The following is a 22,452-nucleotide window of genomic DNA, read 5'->3' on the forward strand; positions in this document are numbered from 1 at the left end:
GTCTGGAATCTTGTTGATTTTTTCACGGCATCCTTAATGTTACTTGCATCACGAATGCAGTAAGTTTAGTGGAGTTGTAGAGTTTACTTAATTTTTGCAAATATTTAAAAACAATAATTAACAGTGCAATTTAGGTGAAATTGCAGTGGTAAGTTTCCAATTTATAATTGTTACTATATTGAACGTCTCTAAAAATAATATGTTAAAAGCCTAAAGCAGTAAAATCAATATGTCACTTAAGCGGTAAGAAGACGGAAATTGTTATGTGTGTTAGGTTGGGAATACTGAATGTGGAATTTTAAACTTTCCGCGGAATGGCTTTGTGCGGAAACCAAGCAAATACGCACGATCTCGCACAAAATTTTTTACACATATGAATGTGTAATTTTGAAGCTTATAAGTATAATAGTAATATTACTTTACTGATTCTATTACTGTTTGTGATACAACACTGTAACTCTATTTGAACTTTGATATATAAATCAGTGATGTCAGTAAAATATGAGCGATGTTATGATGCAAACAATGTAATTAAAAACTATATTGTTATTATTATATAGGCTTAATTGTTAGTTATTATAAACTACTTTTGCTACTGCCAAGAAGTCAAAAGGAGAATAGTAATGGCAAAGGAAGCGTTTAATAGAAAAGAAGCATCTTCTGCGGACCTCTCGAGAAATAACTAAGAAAGAGAATAGTGAAGTGCTTTCTGTGGAGTGTAGCATTGTATGGGGCAGAAACATGGACATTCGAAGAAGCGAAGAGAAATGATTAGAAGCATTTTAAATGTGGATATGGAGAAGGATGGCGCGAGTGAAATGGACGGAGAGAATAAGAAACGAAGCTGTGTTAGAAAGAGTGGGTGAAGAGAGACTAATGCTAAAACTGATCAGGAAGAAGAAAAGGAATTGGCTGGGTCACTGGTTGAGAAGAAACTACCTACTGAAGGATGCATTAGAAGGAATGGTGAACGGGAGAAGAGTTCGAGGCAGAAAAAGATATCAAGTGATAGACGACATTAAGATATATGGATCATATGAGGAGACTAAGAGGAAGGCAAAAAATAGGAAAGACTGGGGAATGTTGGGTTTGCAGTGAAAAACCTGCCCTTGGGCAGAACACTATGAATGAATAAATAAAGTACACTTTAGAGTTATAATTTTCTACTCCTAAAATTTGTCACTATGGTTCAAGTACATGTCACTTTCTATGAGAAATCATGTTCTGTATAATCAAATATGTCCACGTAACCATTTACATTGCAGGACAAAATAATCACAGCAGCAACAGAAAATACTCATAAAATTTCTTATGAACGGCTTATAGGAATAAATCGAATTATAAATAAAGAGATCGAAAATATGCTCTCATATTATGACCGTTAAAAGCACTGACGTTAGCACTCGCGTGGATTACAAATTGCAATCCACTCTAAAAATGCTATATTACTATGTAGAAAACAGTCAGAATCACATCCAAATATTCCAGACATCAGGGCTAAAGTGTAACAGGAAGTACAGAAAATCAGCATTGAAGGCGGAGATGTGATGGCGTAATAAATAAAGAACAGTGGACTACAAAAACTGTACGCCGCGCGAGTATTGGAGGGTTAGTAGAGGAAGTATGGTAAAAAATTTCGAACTGACCACAAGCCTGTCTTCTACTAAAATGAGAATACTTTTTATTTCATAGCTTTCTGCTCAAGGACAGGCCTTTCACTCAAACTCAGCATTCTCCAATCGTTTCTTTCTTTTAGTCTCCGCATATGATGCATATACAGTATCTTAATGCCGTCTGTCATCTGATATCTTCTTACTTTTTATTTGTTTACTTTACAACGTTTTATCAACTGCTATGATCACCTAGTGTTTGAATGAGGTGAAGGTGATAATGCTGGCGAAATGAGTCCACGATCCAGCGCAGAAAGTTACCCAGCGTTAGCTCTTAATGAGATGAGGGAAAACCTCAGAAAAAACCTCAACCAGGTAACTTGTCCCAACCAGGATTTGCACCTGGGCCCGCTCGTTCCACGGCCAGGCATGCTAACCGTTGCTCAGTTCACCATTTCTTCCAGTGCATTCTTCAGTAGGCAGTTTCTTCGAAACCAGTAACCCAATCAATTTCTTGAGGATACTTTAACACTATATTATGTTTGAATAATGTGCTGAGTCATTCGATATCAGAACAAGACGATATCAAGAGGAACTGTTAAGTTATGGTTTTACTTTTTTATTGTATGAAGAGATAAAGATGATTTTGTAATACTGTAAGAAATCGATTTCGATATTTTCACGAAAATACACGTTAGAATATCCCTGACGCCGAATAATATCTGGAATTATGTCTATGTACTAAATTTTTGTTAAATCCTTACAGAAATTTTATCCACATTCAGTACCTGCGAGTCATGTTTTCTATGAATGATGCACATTAAATAAGATGATTTACTAAAAAAATGGGTCTTTATTTAAAATCAGCATCACGCAGTAAGTACGGGTGTATCTTAAAATGGGTGAACAAATTTGAAAGAGAATGAATACTTATTCAAAGATCGTACTCAATGCTTTTAAGTGTCAGAATGTAGCAGAACACTCCAGGTTTAATTTATAATAGTTATGGCTCGATGTGACTTCCATTGGTAATGCGGCAGACGTCCCATCCCTAGTTAATTCCTTCTCCTAAGTGACGTAGCATCCCTGCAACCGCTGCGAGTATTCAGTTTCTGAGCTCAGCAACGTTTGCAGACAAGAGTGTTAGGTACACTCGATCTTTAACGAATTCCTATAAAAACACTCCATATGTGTAAAATCCGGGGAACGAAGTGGTCATATCTACTATCGGAGTTCCTCGACCAATACACCGACCAGGGAAATATGTGTTGAGGTTGAAAAACAAAAAAATGCAATTCGCAAACATAACAGCGCCCAAAGGCAAACAAATGCAACGCGAAAATATAGGACACGTTTGTTTCGATGTGAAACGGAGTAAGCGCAGTCGTTTTTAGACGTTGACTATTATCTTTGCATTGGAATGAATGCTTTTCTTTAGTAATTTTGTAGAAACAATGTACCATCATAGACTTTATGATGATTGAATAAGGTTTCAGCTAACCATGTTTAAGTAATCGATGATTATGAATGGTGTGCAGAAATTACATTTTAATCACGGTTACTGTTTAACCGTCGTTTCGTAACCTATGATTACTGCGTTTTTAACCGAGGTTGATGCATTTCGCCATTAGTGTACAAACGTCATATAATACGTAACCTAAGACCAAGAATTACTCATTTTATGTCGTGAAATATTGAAATAAGCCTTATAATCCTCTCTTGCATTTATTAGAAGCATCTAAAGAAGTAGTCCTAATGTTTGGAGTCCATTAAAGAAATATGCGGACTTTATCTATAGATTTCAGAGAAATGCCATTAATGAAAGTTGGGATAATTTATCGAACGCTAGCAACTGTTTCCAGAGTCGAAAACAGTGCCCTGGAGCTATGGAAGAAATGTATTTTGAAATCATTTTTCATCACGTGGTAGATTTCGTCAGCTATCTCGAGTCCTGGTGATTAGTTATTTCATATGGCGATGTGCTTTGAGTTTCGTGAATAAGACGGATTTTAACGGATATGCCTCAGGGTTGCGTACGTAGTGAAAGAAACTGTTGGAATAATATTATTTTATGCTCCTGCCTTCTCCACTTCATTAGCGAAATTAATCCATATTCTGCTAAAGGGATTTGCTTTCTGAACGTTATGAAGATTGTGGTAAGTCGCTTTTAATGTAGGAAGTAACAAGTTATACATGTTCGTATCATCATATGACTTGTATTTTATTTTTATAATCTCTTTGAAATGCTGTTTCAGAATACTGAAAATCTTCTCAATTCCTAGAAATTCTTAGACCTGTGTCTTTCTTTGGCTGAATCATTTATGCGTGGGTTTATTTCTCATGAGGAAAATGAACGACATAAATCCCTATCAAATGGCGGTATATTAATGTTTTGAGGATTAATCGTTATGAAAAATATTGCTTAATGTTTCATAAGAAGTTTCATGTAGGTACATTATAATTATAATTATTTATTTGAGTGAAGTTGAAGTTAAGGAGGAAGGAAGGGATACTTTCGTCTGCGCTGCTTTGTCCAGATTTTATAAGCATTAGCCAACTATCCTTGAGGAAATTTTGTGTTCTTGTTACGAACGTACGAAGAGCTACTATTTCCTAAATATCAACTAATGTACAGTAGAGCGTCTCGTTTAGGCACAATGAGAACGTAAACAAAGTGCAGGTAACGTGTGGGGGGAGCCGTACGATAAACACGAGGGATGCACAAGGTTTAGTTACAACATTTATGGCGGAGCATTACTTGAAATTATTTTTTCCGAAAAGGTACAAAACAAAAGAACACAAATTGCATAACTTCATCATATTACACTAATTTGAAGTTGTTTGTAATATACCACTATTCTTGAGTTTTAAGGGTAAAAGAATATTACAGATAAAGAATGAATTATTCACGAGTATCATTTCTTTATTTAGCTAGTATTCTGAAGCCAACTATCCTTGAGGAAATTTTGTGTTCTTGTTACGAACGTACGAAGAGCTACTACTTCCTAAATATCAACTATTGTACAGTAGAGCGTCTCGTTTAGGCACAGTGAGAACGTAAACAAAGTGCAGGTAACGTGTGGGGGGGGGACGAGCCATACGATAAACACGAGGGATGCACAAGGTTTAGTTACAACATTTATGGCGGAGCATTAATTGAAATTATTTTTTCCGAAAAGGTACAAAACAAAAGAACACAAATTGCATAACTTCATCATATTACACTAATTTGAAGTTGTTTGTAATATACCACTATTCTTGAGTTTTAAGGGTAAAAGAATATTACAGATAAAGAATGAACTATTCACGAGTATCATTTCTTTATTTAGGTAGCATTCTGAAGCTAAAAATGTGTTGTGAATTCCATAGTTGCTGCGTACAGATTTTTTTTCGATTTTTAACTACAAAATTACATTTTCTTACGCATTTATCACAACAATATTGTTACAAATCACGCCACTCTTGTAAATCCTTAAAGATTGTACATTAGGATGTAAAGAATAAGTTCCTAAAGTTTTATGGTTTGTAACAATTTTTGTGATAAGTGTGTAAAAATGATGTCATTTTTAGTTAAAAATTGAAAAATAAAATCTGTGCAAAACAACAACACATTTTTAGCTTCAGAACACTAGCCAATTAAAGAAATTACACTTCTGAATAGTTCATTCTCTATTTGTAATATTTTTTCTACCCTTAAAACTAAATAAAAAAAGGTATTTTTCTAACAACTCCAAGTTCATGTAACTTTGAAAATATTGAGATTAGGACAAATGTTTATATGACATTTTTTGCTCAGAATGTCTTCGGAAATAAACTCCGTAAGGGGCAGTAAATCCTCGTGAATCACCCTGTATACTCCAGTGCACCTCAAATCGCGCCGTACCTATTTCCTTGTGTTCTAAAACACAAATAAACTTGTCCCATTCAAATATCAGCGACAACCACCTGGAACCTTCCTTGTAAGAGGAAGGCGAAGAATAGGAAAGATTGGAGAATGCTGGGTTTGCAGTGAAAGACCCGTCCTTGGGTAGAACACTACGATTGAATGAAGGAATGCTTCGGTTGATGTTACAGCGCAGGAATATTTTAACAATAGTAGGTAAAATTTAATTATATATTTATACCAAGAAGATGAACAGTAGATCATTGATTACGTAGTGCGCGAAACTTCCCCCTACGACAGGGTACAGCGTTGGGTATTGAGCGCTTTACATGAAGTGATTCCCGACAGAACGCACGAATAATTGACGAGACTTCTCAGTTCATTGTAGTCGTGACCATGGTGGAAACATAGTAACTATGTTTCCACCATGGTCGTGACAGTGGAGCTTCTGTCTCACGGGATGTGGAGGCGAGAAATGCGAGCAAGACATAGCCTGGTACTGCACACAATTGACTGCTTTGTTGACGCTCTTATGTTTGTACTTTGTTGTTCCCTTAGTAACCATGTGGACCATGTATGAATAAGTATATAAAAATGCCTTTATCTTTTTGAGTCCAGCGACAGTGTTTCTACCTAAAAATGCAGGGACTTCCCATCGACTCCTGAAAGAGATTGATTGATTGATTGATTGATTGAATTCACGAGGGCTTTAACCGGGATGGATCCTGCGTTTACGCCCATTGTATGTCCTATATGCAAGAGAGGCATATAGGCAGAGATGCGATTACTGTTTTGCCTAACTTTCTGCAACTTACACGGTGAATAAACAGACTAATATGATTTCTGAAACCTCCTGACAGAAAACAATACACTGCTCCGTCGATTTAGTAGAATGCATTACAGTCTAAAAGTTAAAAAAAAATGTTGTGTTTTATTTAACGACGCTTGCAACTGCCGAGGTTATATCAGCGTCGCTGGTGTGCCGGAATTTTGTCCCGCACCAATTCTTTTACATGTCAGTAAATCTACAGACATGACCCTATTGCATTTAAGCTCACTTTTTTTTTTTAATTTAGACCGGCCAGAGGCCGTTTACCAAAGTTATCTTTGTTTTATATTTTCGTTTTTCACTTGTTTCCTTTGTTTTACAGTACTTACACTAATACAAACACAACACCCATGCCCGAGGCGGGACTCGAACCCACAACCCTTCGGACCAAGCGATAGAGACATGTCGTGCCCCTACCGCTTGAGCCATCCGGGCCGGCGACTTAAATGCCATCGACCTGGCCCGGGATCGAACCCGTACCTCGGGCATAGAAAGCCAGCGCTATACCAACGGAGTCAACCAGGCCGACTCCAGCCTAAAGAAAGCAGAGAACAATACAACGTGGTCTGTTGTGACGAGAATCGAAATCTCCGCATACCGGTACGGCATCGTGCTACAAACACTTTCAAATCTGAGTATTTCTGACAAAGTAAATATTATTCAACGCCTTGAAAACGGCACAAATGTTAAGGATATTTCTGGAGAGAGTAAGGTAATATTTCATTATTTGTATTTTTTCTTTCTTTATTTAATTCTCTATTTATTGTGTTTATTGATTTTTTATTTATTTCTTTATTTATTCCTTCATTCAATAATTCGTCCGCACATTCATTCATTCATTCATTCATTCATTCATTCATTCATTCCTGCATAACCTCACTCACTCACTCACTCACTAACTCCTTCCTGTCTTCCATCTTTTCTATCTTTTTTTCTTGCTTTCTTTAACCTATTTATTTATTTATTTATTTATTTATTTATTTATTTATTTATTTATTTATTATTGTATTTTTGATTTTATATATATTCTCATAAAAGAGTCGATATAATTGCCATCAAAAGAAGAACCCAGAAAGCGATGGTCTTAGACCCTACGATTTGCTTTGAACGAGACACGAATCAAGCACTGCAGATAAATGATAACAAGCGAGCTAAATATGTACAGCTGTCAAAAGAAAAAGTGGCCGCTCTCCTGGAACAAAGTTCCCTTCGGGTATCTTCGCTACAATTCGGAGACAGGCGATGTTACATGTTGTTGGACCACGTTGCCTGATATCTACAGTTATAATTGAAGTATACTGTGTGTTATTCGATAGCATAATGGTAGTGTTCAGTCCTCTTATTCATGAGGTTATGCGTTCGACTACAACCTCGTGCTTTTTATGTCCTTTTTTGTTGTGTTTTTGAGGGAGACAAACTAGACATAATGGCTCCTTTCTCTTTTATGATTATTTTAGTAATTAACATCAGGTTCATTAATAAATTATGCCATGACTTTATCATTATCATTACGATATTGTGGCTGCAAATGGAAAGAAAAAAATATCTTTCGTGGCATAAACATAACAAATTTACTGGTGTCGGCCTTGAAACATTAAAAAAATTAAGCATTCAAAAAACAAAACAAAAAGCCACAATTCAATATTTAGTCTATCTTCCTCTTATCTCGATCATCTTGCAGTCGAGTGGGTATGGAATTGACTAGTCTTTGCAAATAGCGACTGTTCTTAGACACGATATTCCAGGCATTCTGAACATACACACATAAATGTTCTGTCCATGGGCAGGTCTTTCATTGCAAATACAGCTATCTCCAATCTTTCCTATTTTCTGCCTTCCTCTTAGTCTCCGCATATGATCCACATATCCTAATGTCGTCTATTATTCTTTTCAACCAGAGACCCAACCAATTCCTTTTTCTCTTTCTAATCAGTTTCAGCATCATTCTTTCTTCACTCACTTTTTCAAACACAATTTTATTTCTTATTCTGTCTGTCCACTTTACACGCACCGTTCTTCTCCACATCCACATTTCAAATGCTTCAATTCGTTTCTCTTCATTTCGTCGTAATGTCCATGTTCTTTCCCCATACAATGCCACACTCCACACAAAGCACTTCACTAGTCTCTTCCTTAGTTCTTTTTCCAGAGGTCCGCAGAAGATCCTTCTTCTTCTATTAAAAGCTTCCTTTGTTCATGTTTGCAGTTTTCTTGGGAAGAATAGGCCTAAATGCGGTAACATCCCGTTGCTTTCCGCACACCACTATCTCTTTCGCATCTTATTAAATTCCAGGGGGCCCAATCGTGGAGATGAGGAGAGTGGATTTGACTAATTGGGCCCTCCGGACTTCACCGAAAGTCACGGCAAGTGTTAAATATTAATTCTATCAGGATGTTTGACCCGGTCAGAGACCGGGAAATCTCAATTAGCCTTTGCCCCCCGCATCCTGGACTAGCTTCTACGAATCATCAGAAAATCTTAGAGTGTGATTGGGCCAATTTTTCCGAAAATGTTTCCACACTTTTGCTCTCGTAGCTCAGAGGACGAACGTCGGAATTTAGATGTCAACATCTCAGGTTCAATTCCTCGTTACTCCTTTTCATTTTATTGTGGTTCAAGATAGTATAATGTAATAATACAAAAAGAAAAACTAATAGCAGTATTATGCAACTGGATTTTTCCAAACCTAATATTAAATTTATGTTATTTATATCGCTAAAGAACGATTACAATATAAATAACTTGAATATTATTTATACAGTATCACTAAAGAACGATAACAGAATATAAATGATAAATATCGGTTTGTTTAATTAATATATTGCGAAAGAACAATAACAATATAAATAACTTGAATATTGTTTTATAATGCTAATGAAGGAAAACAGAATATAAATGATAACTTGAATATTATTTAAATCGCTAAAGAACGATAACAATATAAAAAACGTGAATATTATTCATATCGGAATTTCACAGATTTATTACAGATGTATTTAAGAAATTGTAGAAGAATAGTAATTAATAACAGTGTCCTATTTATTCTTCTTGGAGCCAAATTTGTAACTTTTAAAAGTGTGGTTACTATGTTGAAGTGTATGTGTTGTAACGGATGCTTGATTTGTTATGTATGTGAGTCAGTTATGGGATGCTTGATGTCGTCGCAATGTCGTAATTATAGTTTGATTGTGTTTGTGTGACTATTGTGTATTAATTTATGATGTATGGTACGGAAAGCTGCATATTTGTGTTATAGAAGTGTTACGTATGTATGTTGTTAATGTTTTTGTATGTTTCAAATTGATACCTGATATTTGTTTTGCAATCGCAACGCCTAATTTACGGATTGTTTATGTTTTGTTTACATCGCGTAAGCTAATTTAATTTTCTTTCCCATTTCTCTTTATGCTTATATTTTTGTGTATAAAACTATAGCCCTAACATACATATGTAAAATAGGGCTAACCCCCACTGGAGATACAATAATAATTATTATTCATATCGTTATAATACGATAACAGAATACAAATGATGACCTGAATTTTATTCATATCTCTAAAGAACGATAACAAAATATAAATAACGTGATATCCATAAAGAATGATAACTGAATATAAATGATAATTTGAATATCATTTATATCGCTAAAGAACGATTAAAAAATAAAATGGAAACTTGTAGAAGGCCCGAACCCACGACCTTTGAATCATTAAACAAGCACTCTACCGCTGGTCTACGAGGCGCAGATATGGCACACTTTCATAGTTCCGGAACTGCTTGTACAAGCACATGCATCGTGTAACATCGCCGCGACCCGAAGTGGACTTTGAAAATATTCGCTGTTCACGAGTGCGGCCACTTTTTTTTTTTTGACAGCTGTACCTTGTCTTCAATATCTCAGTGAAAAATATGGCATTTCGCTTTACAATTGGGATGTTACAGGCTTACTATTTGGAGCGAGGGGTTGTTTACCAAAATTTACATCTAATATCCTTAAATCCTTTAAAATTCCCTTTTATGAGGTTCAGAAGATTGTGATGGCAATTCTGAATGCCTCTCTTCAAATTCTACACTATCATCTATATGTTAACACGTAAATTTTTGTTTTAATGTACAAATCGAATCATTATTTTGCTCGTTTCATTTCCCTTTATCTTCTATGTTTGCTAATTCCGGATCCCAGTGGTCAACCTCATTTGAGGACGGATGATTTAAAATAAATCTTAGTACTATGTTCACTTTTATAATGAATTAACAACTCTTAAATACCTATTCCCGTGTGATCGATTTTTTACTGTCCATATTATTCTTTGACTTTCCTGTTCTACCAGTCTACCAAAAAATGATGCTTGCCGATTGCAGGGGACTTGCTCCGCGTGTTATGTCTAAGTAGGTAGAGATTGGCTTTCTACTAAATCGACGGAGCAGTGTACTAGTAGATCATGAACCAATCTAATTTTCGTTATCACGCCCAAATGACGTCCTCCCCTTGCTCCATGCATGAGGGCGCTTAATGTGCATATAAATTCAGCCTTTTACGCTCGGTCTCTCTCAATAATATCTCGGCATCGAGAGCAGCTACAGACCTGTGTTATTACTTGTTGGATTTGTAATCGCGAGTTATGCAATATTAAAGTGCTACTAGACATGTAGGTAATATACACTTTGAATGAACCATAGTGAAAAATTTGTTGTGAACTGAGACTAATTTTGAAATGTCGCTTCATGTACAGAGCAAATATATTGCATACCCTGTTAATTACTTGTCTTACCATAGAGGAATAATCTCTACTTGTAAACTGAAACAAAAATAAAACATTCGAACCACAGTCTAGTATATACAGTCACGAAGCTTGGGATGATTTTTTGCAATTCTCGCGATAGTTGCTAGCCGCTTGGAGCGCTGTGAGTACTAAGAACAATAGACTGTGCCATAGCCATCGTGATCTAATACAGGCCGTAAGGCAGACCATGTAACTCGCTTAACCCGATCACGAAGGGCGGCGTTTCAACCACATAAATTAGTTGGAATGCATAAACAGTAACATATGTTTCTCTAAAATGTAATGCAATTCCATTAATAAAATTTAAAACAATGACTATGAGACACTTCAGACATAATTCACTTGCAAATTAAGATGTAATATTAGTCATGGTATGAAAATTACGTTGTTCATATGTGTAATACCTGCCTTTATTTCGATTAAATATTGCGAAATTCTTGTACATTTATTTATGCACGATTCAGTAATTTTCAATTGCACCGCACGGATATTTAGATATGTTGAAATTATAGGTTATGTTTACTGTACCAGTTGCCCCTTCCTGTCTAAATTTAGTGATATCCAATGCCTTGCCATTCATATGAAAATTATAGGTTATGTTTACTATATTTAACTTATATTCCTAAATTCGCAATCATACATTATAATTAAGCATAATGTCATATATGATACCCCGGACATTCAATTTGTCTGCATTTTAAATACTACAATTGAGTACTGAATTATTGTATTTATCTACTACTTAAGAGACGAAGTAACACAATTGCACGTACACTAATTTCATAGGAGTGGTATGGTAAATGTATTGTCTAAAATTAAGGAAGGTAGATGTGATAAATTGAAATCACAATATAAATTCTTTTTTATTAAACCTCAAAATAGCTTTCATTCTAAACTTGAAATGTTGACGCGAAAAGATTATGTTAACATGTAAAATTCTCTTCACATTAAAATAACACAGTTTTGTAATTATTTCTGCTACATATTATGCAACAATAAGTAAACGGAACTTATGGACACATTACACTAAATAAAGCTTAGCAATGATGAGCAATAAAGTTATATAATATTTCAATGAGCTCCATACACTGAAATAGAGAACCCGAACAAACATTACGGCCTGGTCTAGATCGAAAAAGCATTGACTGTGTCGTTTTTCGATTTTTGTGAAACGCTATGTAAACTGTGAAATGTTCGTTATCGGTTGTAATAACTGTAAATGGCTAAAATACAATAATTTGAATAATAATATGGGACAAGGAGACGTTTGTAGTATTATAAATTGTGAGAAAAATAGGTTAGAGTTATCCTTCTTCCGAAAGATCCAAGAAGGTGAGTTTATAGAATATAATATATATTTTAATGAAAATAACATATAAACCTTATGTATTTCATATTTCAATAGTGGAAGGAAGGTGTTAATTTTTTTCAAAAGAATACGATATCGAAAGTACAATACATTTTATGGTCTGCTAGGGAAAGAGTCTGTGATGAGGCGATAGTAGCGATCCTGGTGGTGAGCAACTATCAATGGATGCATTTTTCAACTGTCTATGTTTGCATAGGCCTATTTAGTAAGTATTAACCTTCGTGACTGTATATACTAGACTGTGACTGTACTGTATTAATTAACCAAGCTCGGAATAGAATGGATGCGCAATGATGTCTTATTACTCCGCTAGATGATGACTGACCAGTTTTCTTACTACAGCGGCTCCTTTCATGAATAGAGTCACTGTATGCTGCTGTATATCGTCACGTACAATCAGTAGAGTGGGATGAAAATTTGAATTCTATAACACGGGTATATTTATCTACGATTGGCAACATTGACTATTATCTTCGCCATGTATCACAATCGATTAGTAAGGTCAGATACCTTTGAATGTCAATGTACAAAAGTCGTAGTTCCTAAACTCACGGAGCTTGGTTACATAATAGTTTCATTCCCGAAGCTGGGTGACGTATTCTAAGTGCCAGTGTATCTCTGAAACGCTTCAGACTTCTTTTTATTTAGAAATTTACCCTCTTTCTTCAAGTTCTCTATTAAATCACTTATCATAATAGGAATTTCTATTTTACCCAGCATGCTAATAACTTAAAACACATTGCAAGTCATCCGTTATAGTTATATACTCAACGTATGGACATATGAAATCGATCAGTGAAAAAACCTCGCATTTTTTTATACTCTAATTTTTTCCCTATTTATACAAGATGCTGAGGAGAGTGCATTTTCAAAAATATACTATCGAAAGTCAAACTGTTTTCGTATTGTTGAGCGACAAATTTAGCACATTTTAGAAAAACAAGCCTCTTTCAGCGCTCAGAACTCTGGAACCATTTACTGCAGAACATTGAACGAGAGCTCATTTTGAAGCTGACATTTGGTAGGTTATGATAAGAAGTGATTCTTATTTTTATTGGATACAGAGAAACAGATAATCTGATTTTACTTACTTTTAGGTTTTTTGCCCATTTGTAAAAATGTAAAAAAATATTGAGAAAAAACCTTGCATTATTAAGAGGGATTCGGCATTGTTTGCTTAGTGTCACGGCAATAAGTTTCGGGGGTATTAAATAAATTATTTTCACACGCCTAGACTTGAAAGGCGCAACACAGCACGGACTGACCGAGAGATGAAGATAAGCGAGCGCTGGGCGTCATTTTACTCCTGTGTTTATGAAGACTTGTGATAAAGCTGACCCAGCTATGCGCTACTAGACGAAACATCACGTGTTTATGTCTCCTGGCCTTGCTTGCCTAGGCTAGCTCCCGCCTCACAGTCAGCTGGTTAGCTCACGCGCGTACTATTTATTTTCTTTATTTGATTTTTCAATACTTTCTTATTAACGTTGCACCAGTAAAAAATGCATGTTTATTTGTACCTTCAATGCGGAATCTAACCATATATTTAAAAAATATTTTTCGTGGACAAAGGCGTCTTAATTAAGAAAACTCTAAATTTCTCCATTTCCATAAAAAGTAAGAAAAACTGTTTACATGTCAATATAAACTTTAACTTTTCAGCATCAAAATAAACCATGATTTTGATCATTGGGTGAAAGGGTTTCGGAGCCAAAACAGTTTAAAGTTGCTAATTTTATAAAAATACGATAGATTAAACTATTTTTAATTTAAACACTATGAAGTTCTGATGCCTCAAACTTTGCACAAAGCATTGTATCATAGTTGTCTACGGACAGAAAAAGTTTCATTGTATTCAAAAATTGCAAGGTCAATTTTCTCTATATTTCGGTCGATTTGAGATGGAATGGCCCGTATATTTTAAAAACTTCACGCCGTATTCGGTGTGCCCTCAGTGGTTCTAAAAATAGTGAGAAGAGGTTCCCTAGTGGCGCGTGGTAAAGAATCGTAAAATGCCCGGAGGGGTTTCCATGTCTGGTCAAAAGATGGCACATTTCTTCCTTCGATATATCGAACATTTTATATCAGTACTAATGTCTTACTTGTTTACAGAATTAAGTTACAAGTTCACTCCAGTAGGAGCGGTGTGTTGTGTAAGAATGATGTGAAGTTAAACGGGCAAGAAATTTTCGTAACTTGTTTTACTGTAAGCGTTGTTTTTAGAAAAACCTTTCTTGGATATGAACTAGGGGAAGTTATAGCTACATTAAATAGGTGTTAAATAATATCACTGAAGGGACGTTGGTGAAAGGGAAAGCTGAAGAAACCTTGCATGATCTGCTCCTCAAAAATCATAAGACGAGAGTCGAATAAAGCTGATATTGGCATACTCAACGCGCAAGACGTTAAAATGGTAAGTAAAAACAGTCATGTACAACAAGTAGGATACAGAAATTGCCTCTTAAATTAAGCGAACCTATAAATGGACTCTTCAGTGTCGTTGGTGTTGACTCCGCAATACCAAAACATAAAAATAGTCCTAGTCTGTATGAAATGTAGGCTAAAGAAGAATAACATCTGTTCATTATGGGAACCAATCTCCATCATCTTCATCTTCATCACCACCACCACCACCACCACCACCTTCCAAATACTGTATGTGTTGATGTATTAGACCAGGCATGTCAATTGATGCCCGTAGGAGCAAGCGCGCGCTTTAGAGCCCAGAATTGCCTGAGCGCTTTACAGCAAAAAGGAAAGAGACAGACGAAAGAGGTGGTGTATGCCGCTTGCTCGAGCTATATTCAGGGATGGCCAGCACTGATTGAATAGATAAATGGAAGAGAACTTATTAAAACTGTATCCATGTTAATTTTTAGATTTGTCTGAGAAGTATAAGTGCATTATAAGAATGTAAGTTTTAATTTTAATGCTCATTTTTCACAAGTTTGTTTTTTTTTTATTCAAAAGGAATATTTTCTCAACTGTTCTTATAGAAAAATGAAATTTTCAGATATGGGTCTATTTATTTAGTAGCTTTACAGGATGTTTTCGTAAATCTAATATACCGTAGGCCTATATACGTATTACTGAAGATAGTGTATTGAAATTTTTGAAAATATTCGCATGAAAATCGTTTGTAAGGAAATGAATTAACAAAGCAACTACTGTTACATCATGAGCAAAAGATACGCGCCCATGTGTTGTAAAAATGTCAGCTCTATAGCTTCAGCAGATTTGGAGAAAATAATTTAATATTCTGATGATAGGAAGTTGCTCACAAATATCACCTTAAAAGCATAATGCGATAAGAGTTTTGTTATATAATATTAGTTACATTTAAAACATATACAGCATCTAGGTAACTTTGCTTTGTACCATAATATTGTTTTGATTAGTTTATTGATTACTTTTGTAAGCCTAAAGATACCATCAATATCAATTCCAACTTATCATGTCATACTCAATCTCTTTCTTTGGAATATCACTTTCTTTATGAATGATGTGTTTCATTCACTTAATACAGTATAATACAATTATACGTACTACTATGGAATTTAAGTGAATATTCCTTCTTAACTCTCTATTATGTTATTAACATATAAAACACAAGTGCAATATTAAGAAATCAGTGTCAGTACTTTTGTTTTACAGACAATATAGATAATATTAAACAGAAAGAAGCCATATAAAATAACGACATAAAATTGCACGTTCCGTTTGAAGTTTGTGTATCACTGTTTTATTAAAGCAAAGGCTGCTTATTCATATACACAACCCTTCCTCTTTCCATACTTAGCGCTTGCTGCCCGCGCACGACGTCAAGATCAGAAAAATGCGCTTGCTTTGACATCACTGTACTAGACCAAAGTGGTCTATTGCCGTTTCACATGAGTCCATCTCTTCGCCGAGCAGCCAAAAGATCATTTTCCATGAGATACAATATGTCATATTGCAGGATTCTTTTAGGGATGCGTCCTTTTAACACGTATTTTCCAATTTAGCCTTAGATTGTTTACATATTGTAAAACTGGCAATGTTTGAGTTATTTTAAGATCCATTCATTCGGTTTATGATCCCATTTTCGTACTCCTGCAGTACGCCTCATGAATTTTATCTTCGCAGCGCATATTCTCCGTGAGACAGAGCTGGCCAGGCAAGTGTTTTGTAAAGTTTGATTCGTGAGTGCATTTAAACTAGTAGTGATTCCGTGGTAAGTGATTGTTTAGTTAAGTTTTTTTTTAAATTTAATAATTTAATTCGGGTTGTGAGGATCACGTGTAATAATGATAATGAATATCCAAGATAGTTAAAGCTATTCATCTTTTCTATATAATTTTTGTTTAGACATACTTTTCTCAGTGCGGTTGCCTTCTCTTTGAAGAATCCCATGGTCCTCGTGGACCACTCTCGGACATAACGCTTAAAATTAATCGGAAAACTTAGAATATTTGGAAACCACTTCGTACTCTCTCCGTCTCATACAAACATTCAGATTAATCATCATGATGAGATACAAAACTATAGCCATATTGGCTTTACTTTCAGTAAAGATACATGTGTAACATACCCAAGAAAAACTACAGACATGGGAACTGTGTTTGCATTGAAAGATCTGCCCTTAGGAAAAAAAACTAAGAATAAATGAATGAATGGAATTAATGAGTAGCATGAATGAAATGAATGGAATTAAATGAAATGAATTGAATGAATGGAATTAAATGAAATGAATTGAATGAATGAATGAATGAATAAATGAATGAATGGAGGTAATGGGATGAATGAAATGAAATGAATGATTTAATGAAATGAAATTAATGAATTTAAATTCATTAATGAAATAGAATAAATGAAATAAAATGTAATGAATGAAATGAAATGTGAATGAAACAGGTGGAATGAATGAAAAGATGAAATGAACGATCGAAATGAAGTGAATTAATGACTGAAATGAAATGAAATGGGATGGATGGAATTAATGGACGGATGGAATGAATGGACAAATGGAATGAAAGGAGTGATTAAATGAAATAAAGGAATGAATGAAATGAAATTAATGAATTTATATTCATTAATGAAATAGAATGAATGGAATGAAATGAAATGTAGTGAATGAATGGAATGAAATGAAATGTAGCGAATGAAATGGATGGAATTAATGAATTGATGGAATGAATGGAAAGATGAAATGAACGATTGGAATGAATTAATTAATGAATGGAATGGAATGGAATGAATGAAATGGAGTGAATTAATGACTGAAATGAAATGAAATGGGATGGATGGAATTAATGGACGGATGGAATGAATGGACAAATGGAATGAAAGGAGTGATTAAATGAAATAAAGGAATGAATGAATGAAATGAAATTAATGAATTTATATTCATTAATGAAATAGAATGAATGGAATGAAATGAAATGTAGTGAATGAAATGGATGGAATTAATGAATTGATGGAATGAATGGAAAGATGAAATGAACGATTGGAATGAATTAATTAATGAATGGAATGGAATGAATGAAATGGAGTGAATTAATGACTGAAATGAAATGAATGGGATGGATGGAATTAATGGGTGGATGGAATGAATGAACAAATGGAATGAAAGGAATGATTAAATGAAATGAAGGAATGAATGAATGAAATGAAATTAATGAATTTATATTCATTAATAAAATAGAATTAATAAATGAATGAAGTGAAATGTAGTGAATAAATAGAATTAATGAATTGACGGAATGAATGGAAAGATGAAATGAACGATTGGAATGAATGAATTAATGAATGGAATAGAGTGATTGAAATGAAGTGAATTAACGACTGAAATGAAATTAATGGGATGGATGGAATTAATGGGTGGATGAAATGAATGAACAAATGGAATGAAAGGAGTGATTAAATGAAATGAAGGAATGAATGAATGAAATGAAATTAATGAATTTATATTCATTAATAAAATAGAAGTAATGAATGAAATTAAATGTAGTGAATAAATGGAATGAAATGAAATGTAGTGAATGAATCGAATGAAATGAAATGTAGTGAATGAAATGGATGGAATGAATGAATTGTTGGAATGAATGGAAATATTAAATGAACGATTGAATTGAATTAATGAATGGAATGGAATGGAATGGAATGAATGAAATGAAGTGAATTAATGACTGAAATGAAATGAATGGGATGGATGGAATTAATGGAGGGATGGAATGAATGAACAAATGGAATGAAAGGAATGATTAAATGATGTGAGGGAATGCATGAATGGAATGAAATTAATGAAATGAAGGGAAGAAATGATGGAATGAAATTAATGAATGAACTAAAATGATTAAAATTGTAAATCAGCGTAAAAGATGCAAGAAACCTAAAGAAAACTCGATGATTGCATAAAACATCTGTGCCCGAATTAAAGTACGGAAATAAAATACAATATGTAGACTACTATATTTAACATTGCTGTACCTTTTATTTGGTATTCATATAAATACGTGCCCCATTTTCCCAAAACTTTCTTGATTATTTTGTGGAAAAACTCGAGACACACAAAATGGAACGAGACGGATCGCGTGAACCACGAGGCACTAAGTTCATCTTACACTTACGTGTCCATGGTACCATGAGTGTCGTCAGAGTAAACGTTTCATGTCAAAGAATTTTAATTTTTCTCTGTTGTATCTCGAACACTGGTGCTTTAAGTAAAAAAAAAATCAACAGTCTCAGTAAAATCTTGGATTATGATAATATTAACCCTTAACTTGGCAAAGCTTCATTTCTCACCCTAAGTTTATTAAACCTTGTCGGACCGTAAAGAAAACAACTATCGCAATGTCCATATTTTTATATGTTGTATTGTGAAATTATATTATAGTACCGGTATTGTGAAATTTTAAATTTCCTACCATTTTTTTTCCACTGTTCTATTAAAATTATAGCATATAGCCTATTAACCTGTTGTATCCTATAGGATACATAGTCAATTTGAGGGTTAAGTTTAATTAAAATACATATCTACAAAATTACATGAAAAATTGGAAATCATATATAAACAGAATGCCTGGATGTAGAATTCCACGCCAAATGTTGAATTATCCTCCTGTGAGCAAGAGGTCCTTGGGCAGACCATTACAACGATGGAAAGAGACCGACTACATGGAAGGAGGAGGATGATTGAAATACCATTTGAAAACTCACTTTCATTCCATGGACCCCTATTAAATCACTCGCAGACGTATGGACTTGGTAATATATCAGTTTTTTGTATTGGTAGAATACGTTTAGGAACAGACTGTTGGTCTTTTATGACTGTCGACATATCATATTTTCATATTAAACTTAAGAATTGACTGCAGTCAAAGTATACAATGAAACAACGACAGTGCTTGAAGAAGAAATACGGGAAACATTTTCATATCGTGCACCTGACAAAGCTCAGAATCCTGTTGCACCTAGAGAAGCATATTTATGCCACAAAAGTCATTTTAAAAACCGGTAGTAAAGTTACACGATCTCTTCACATGCATAAATATCTAAGTCAATTTCTAGCAGCAATATATTATTATAATTCTTTCTAAGAAAGGCAGGAAGAGATAAGAAAGGAAAATGAATAGATGGAGAGGAAAATTAAGATGGATGAATCTGTAGATAAACGATAGAAAAATAGACAGAAAAAAAAAACAGAAATAGAGGAAAAATTCTGAGTTGTCTCAGCGATACATCGGAACGTAGAATACGTCATCTAGTTTCGGGAATGAAACAACAGTTGTGTTGGTTAGAATGTTTTATTTTAGTTCCGGTTTACAAATAGAGTGTATGATAAGAGAAGTAAGTAATGAAGGGCATGCACTATATTTTGTCTTCATATGAAGCGACATTCGGAAATTAGCCCGAAACAAGAAAATATATTTGATTGTGGTCCATCAAAGTGTATCGTGTCTGTCTATTATCGCTTTAATGTTGCTGAACACGCGAGTACAAATCAAATGAGTAGTCAGTCGCACATGTCTGTGGCTGCTCTCGATGCCGAGATATTACTGAGAGAGGTCGCGCGGTACGGCTAATTTTATACGCAATTCGACGCCCGTAGCGAGAGAAGGTGGCGTTATTTGGAGTGGATACACAAGTTGCATTGGTTCATGGTTTACTAATAATATTAGGATTCAACTGTGGCTCATATGGAAAAGAATGTTGTAACTGTAATTGATATTGATTTACGTAATTAATATGTCAAGTGTGTTTACATGTATGATGCAAGATGTATAAGCAAATAACTTGCTGACAAGCATATAGCAGGAATTTAGACTGACCCACTGTACTCACTGAGAAATACCGATTCAGCTATTGCAGTGTGCTGGCTATATGTCAACAACTGCTAACCTGGATGCAGTGTGATGACCAAAGCTCGGAACTTGGGGACTTGTGTCTTTGAACGTGACTAAGCGACCGGACTTCAATGTCAACAAGCTCCCGCTTCCAGCACAGAGGTACTGTCAGGTCTACTATAAAGGTGGTTCCTGGCCGGAACAACATATTGATAATATTATGGTAGCTTGAAACACGCAATTTTAAAGAATATAGGTATATATAAACATGCAAAATATATCAAATTTACAGTTCTACTCTGTACATTTTATTACAGTATATGACTACATGGATTCGAAGATTTTCGAATCCATAACTTCTTCGTCTGTTAGTTAAACATGATTTGAAACGAAAGAAACTTATTTCCACGTCACATGAAGTGACGGGAGCACACTTAAAATACTGAATGTTTTCACAGTCACTGTTTCCTTTTCGATTTTCAGCAGTTGCTAGCTGATCTCGTATCTGAGAAAGATAAGTATTCTAAATTTTTCTCGAAAATAGTTTTCAATTTCTATGTCACTACTAGGGAAGGTTCCACTACGACTTGATCCATGGCTATGGACAAATTTTCCACCGATTTAAGAGACTGCAATGTCTTTCAATTAATGCCCGTTTCCAGTCTCTAGTTTATGTGTGGCTCAACTTACAAAATATAAACTCTTCATTCGAAGAAAATAATGTATCTCCTCAGAATTCCTCCACGAAATTCTGTACCTAAAATTTAAGAAATATATTTTCAAACTTCTATAATACCCATTCGAATACCACGTATTTTCTCATTCCTCTAACAGACCGTTCACCGTAATTCTCTGAATGTCATTTGCTTCGACATGACACAGTTTATTCGTTCGTCTTCTTGCCATTCGATGTGACCACGTTCTTAGTACATACGACTGTCCCTGAGCTCTTGCAGGGTGAGCTTTGTATACGTTGTACCTGTAACCTTACTCAAGCGCACGACACACAAGTCCCCAAGTTCCGAGCTTTGGTGATGACATGGAAGAATTAGTTAATAGGCATAAGCGAACCTATAATTAAACATAAATATGAAAGTTATAGAATAAATTTAGATGTTTAAAGTAAAAAAGAAAAATAGAAAAATTAATTTAAAAATGTTCATTGTAGAAAATTGTAAAAAGGAGCAGATAAATGCACTAAAACTAGACTAAGTGCAAGTTTGAACCAATACATTACTGAGATTTGCGATAAATTAATTAGTTTAGGAAATTGTATATTTATTATGTATAACTACCTTTATATATAGATCATTTTTTAAATTATTGACTTTATACTTTTGTGAACTAAGATCATTAAATCTATCTAACTGTGGCTCATAGTCTTGTTATCACATTTTCGCACAGGTACTGTCGTCCGTTTGCCTGCGTCGCATCCCGGTTTCCCCTACCCGCTTCTGCTCTCCCCTCTCTAGAGGCTAGTGGCTGGGCTGTCTTAGCTCTTTCCTGAAAACATTAATTTCTGTTAGGAATTGGACGTCTACGCAATATTATACAACTCTTCAAAATAACTTAAATAAAAGGGCATCGTTAAGTAATTAAATGTCACGTGATTTCTCCCCTTTCTACGACCCTGCGACAAAACCACTTGGACG

At 34.7% G+C, this 22,452-nt stretch overlaps 1 protein-coding gene across 1 annotated transcript in view; it reads right to left on the bottom strand.

Moving 5' to 3' along the window:
• LOC138712446 (farnesol dehydrogenase-like) overlaps window positions 1-22,452 on the bottom strand; it is a 105,819-nt gene that overhangs the window by 44,649 nt on the left and 38,718 nt on the right. The window lies entirely within an intron of this gene.

This window comes from Periplaneta americana, chromosome 13 (genome assembly GCF_040183065.1).
Source record: "Periplaneta americana isolate PAMFEO1 chromosome 13, P.americana_PAMFEO1_priV1, whole genome shotgun sequence".
Classification (NCBI taxonomy): Eukaryota; Metazoa; Arthropoda; class Insecta; order Blattodea; family Blattidae; genus Periplaneta; species Periplaneta americana.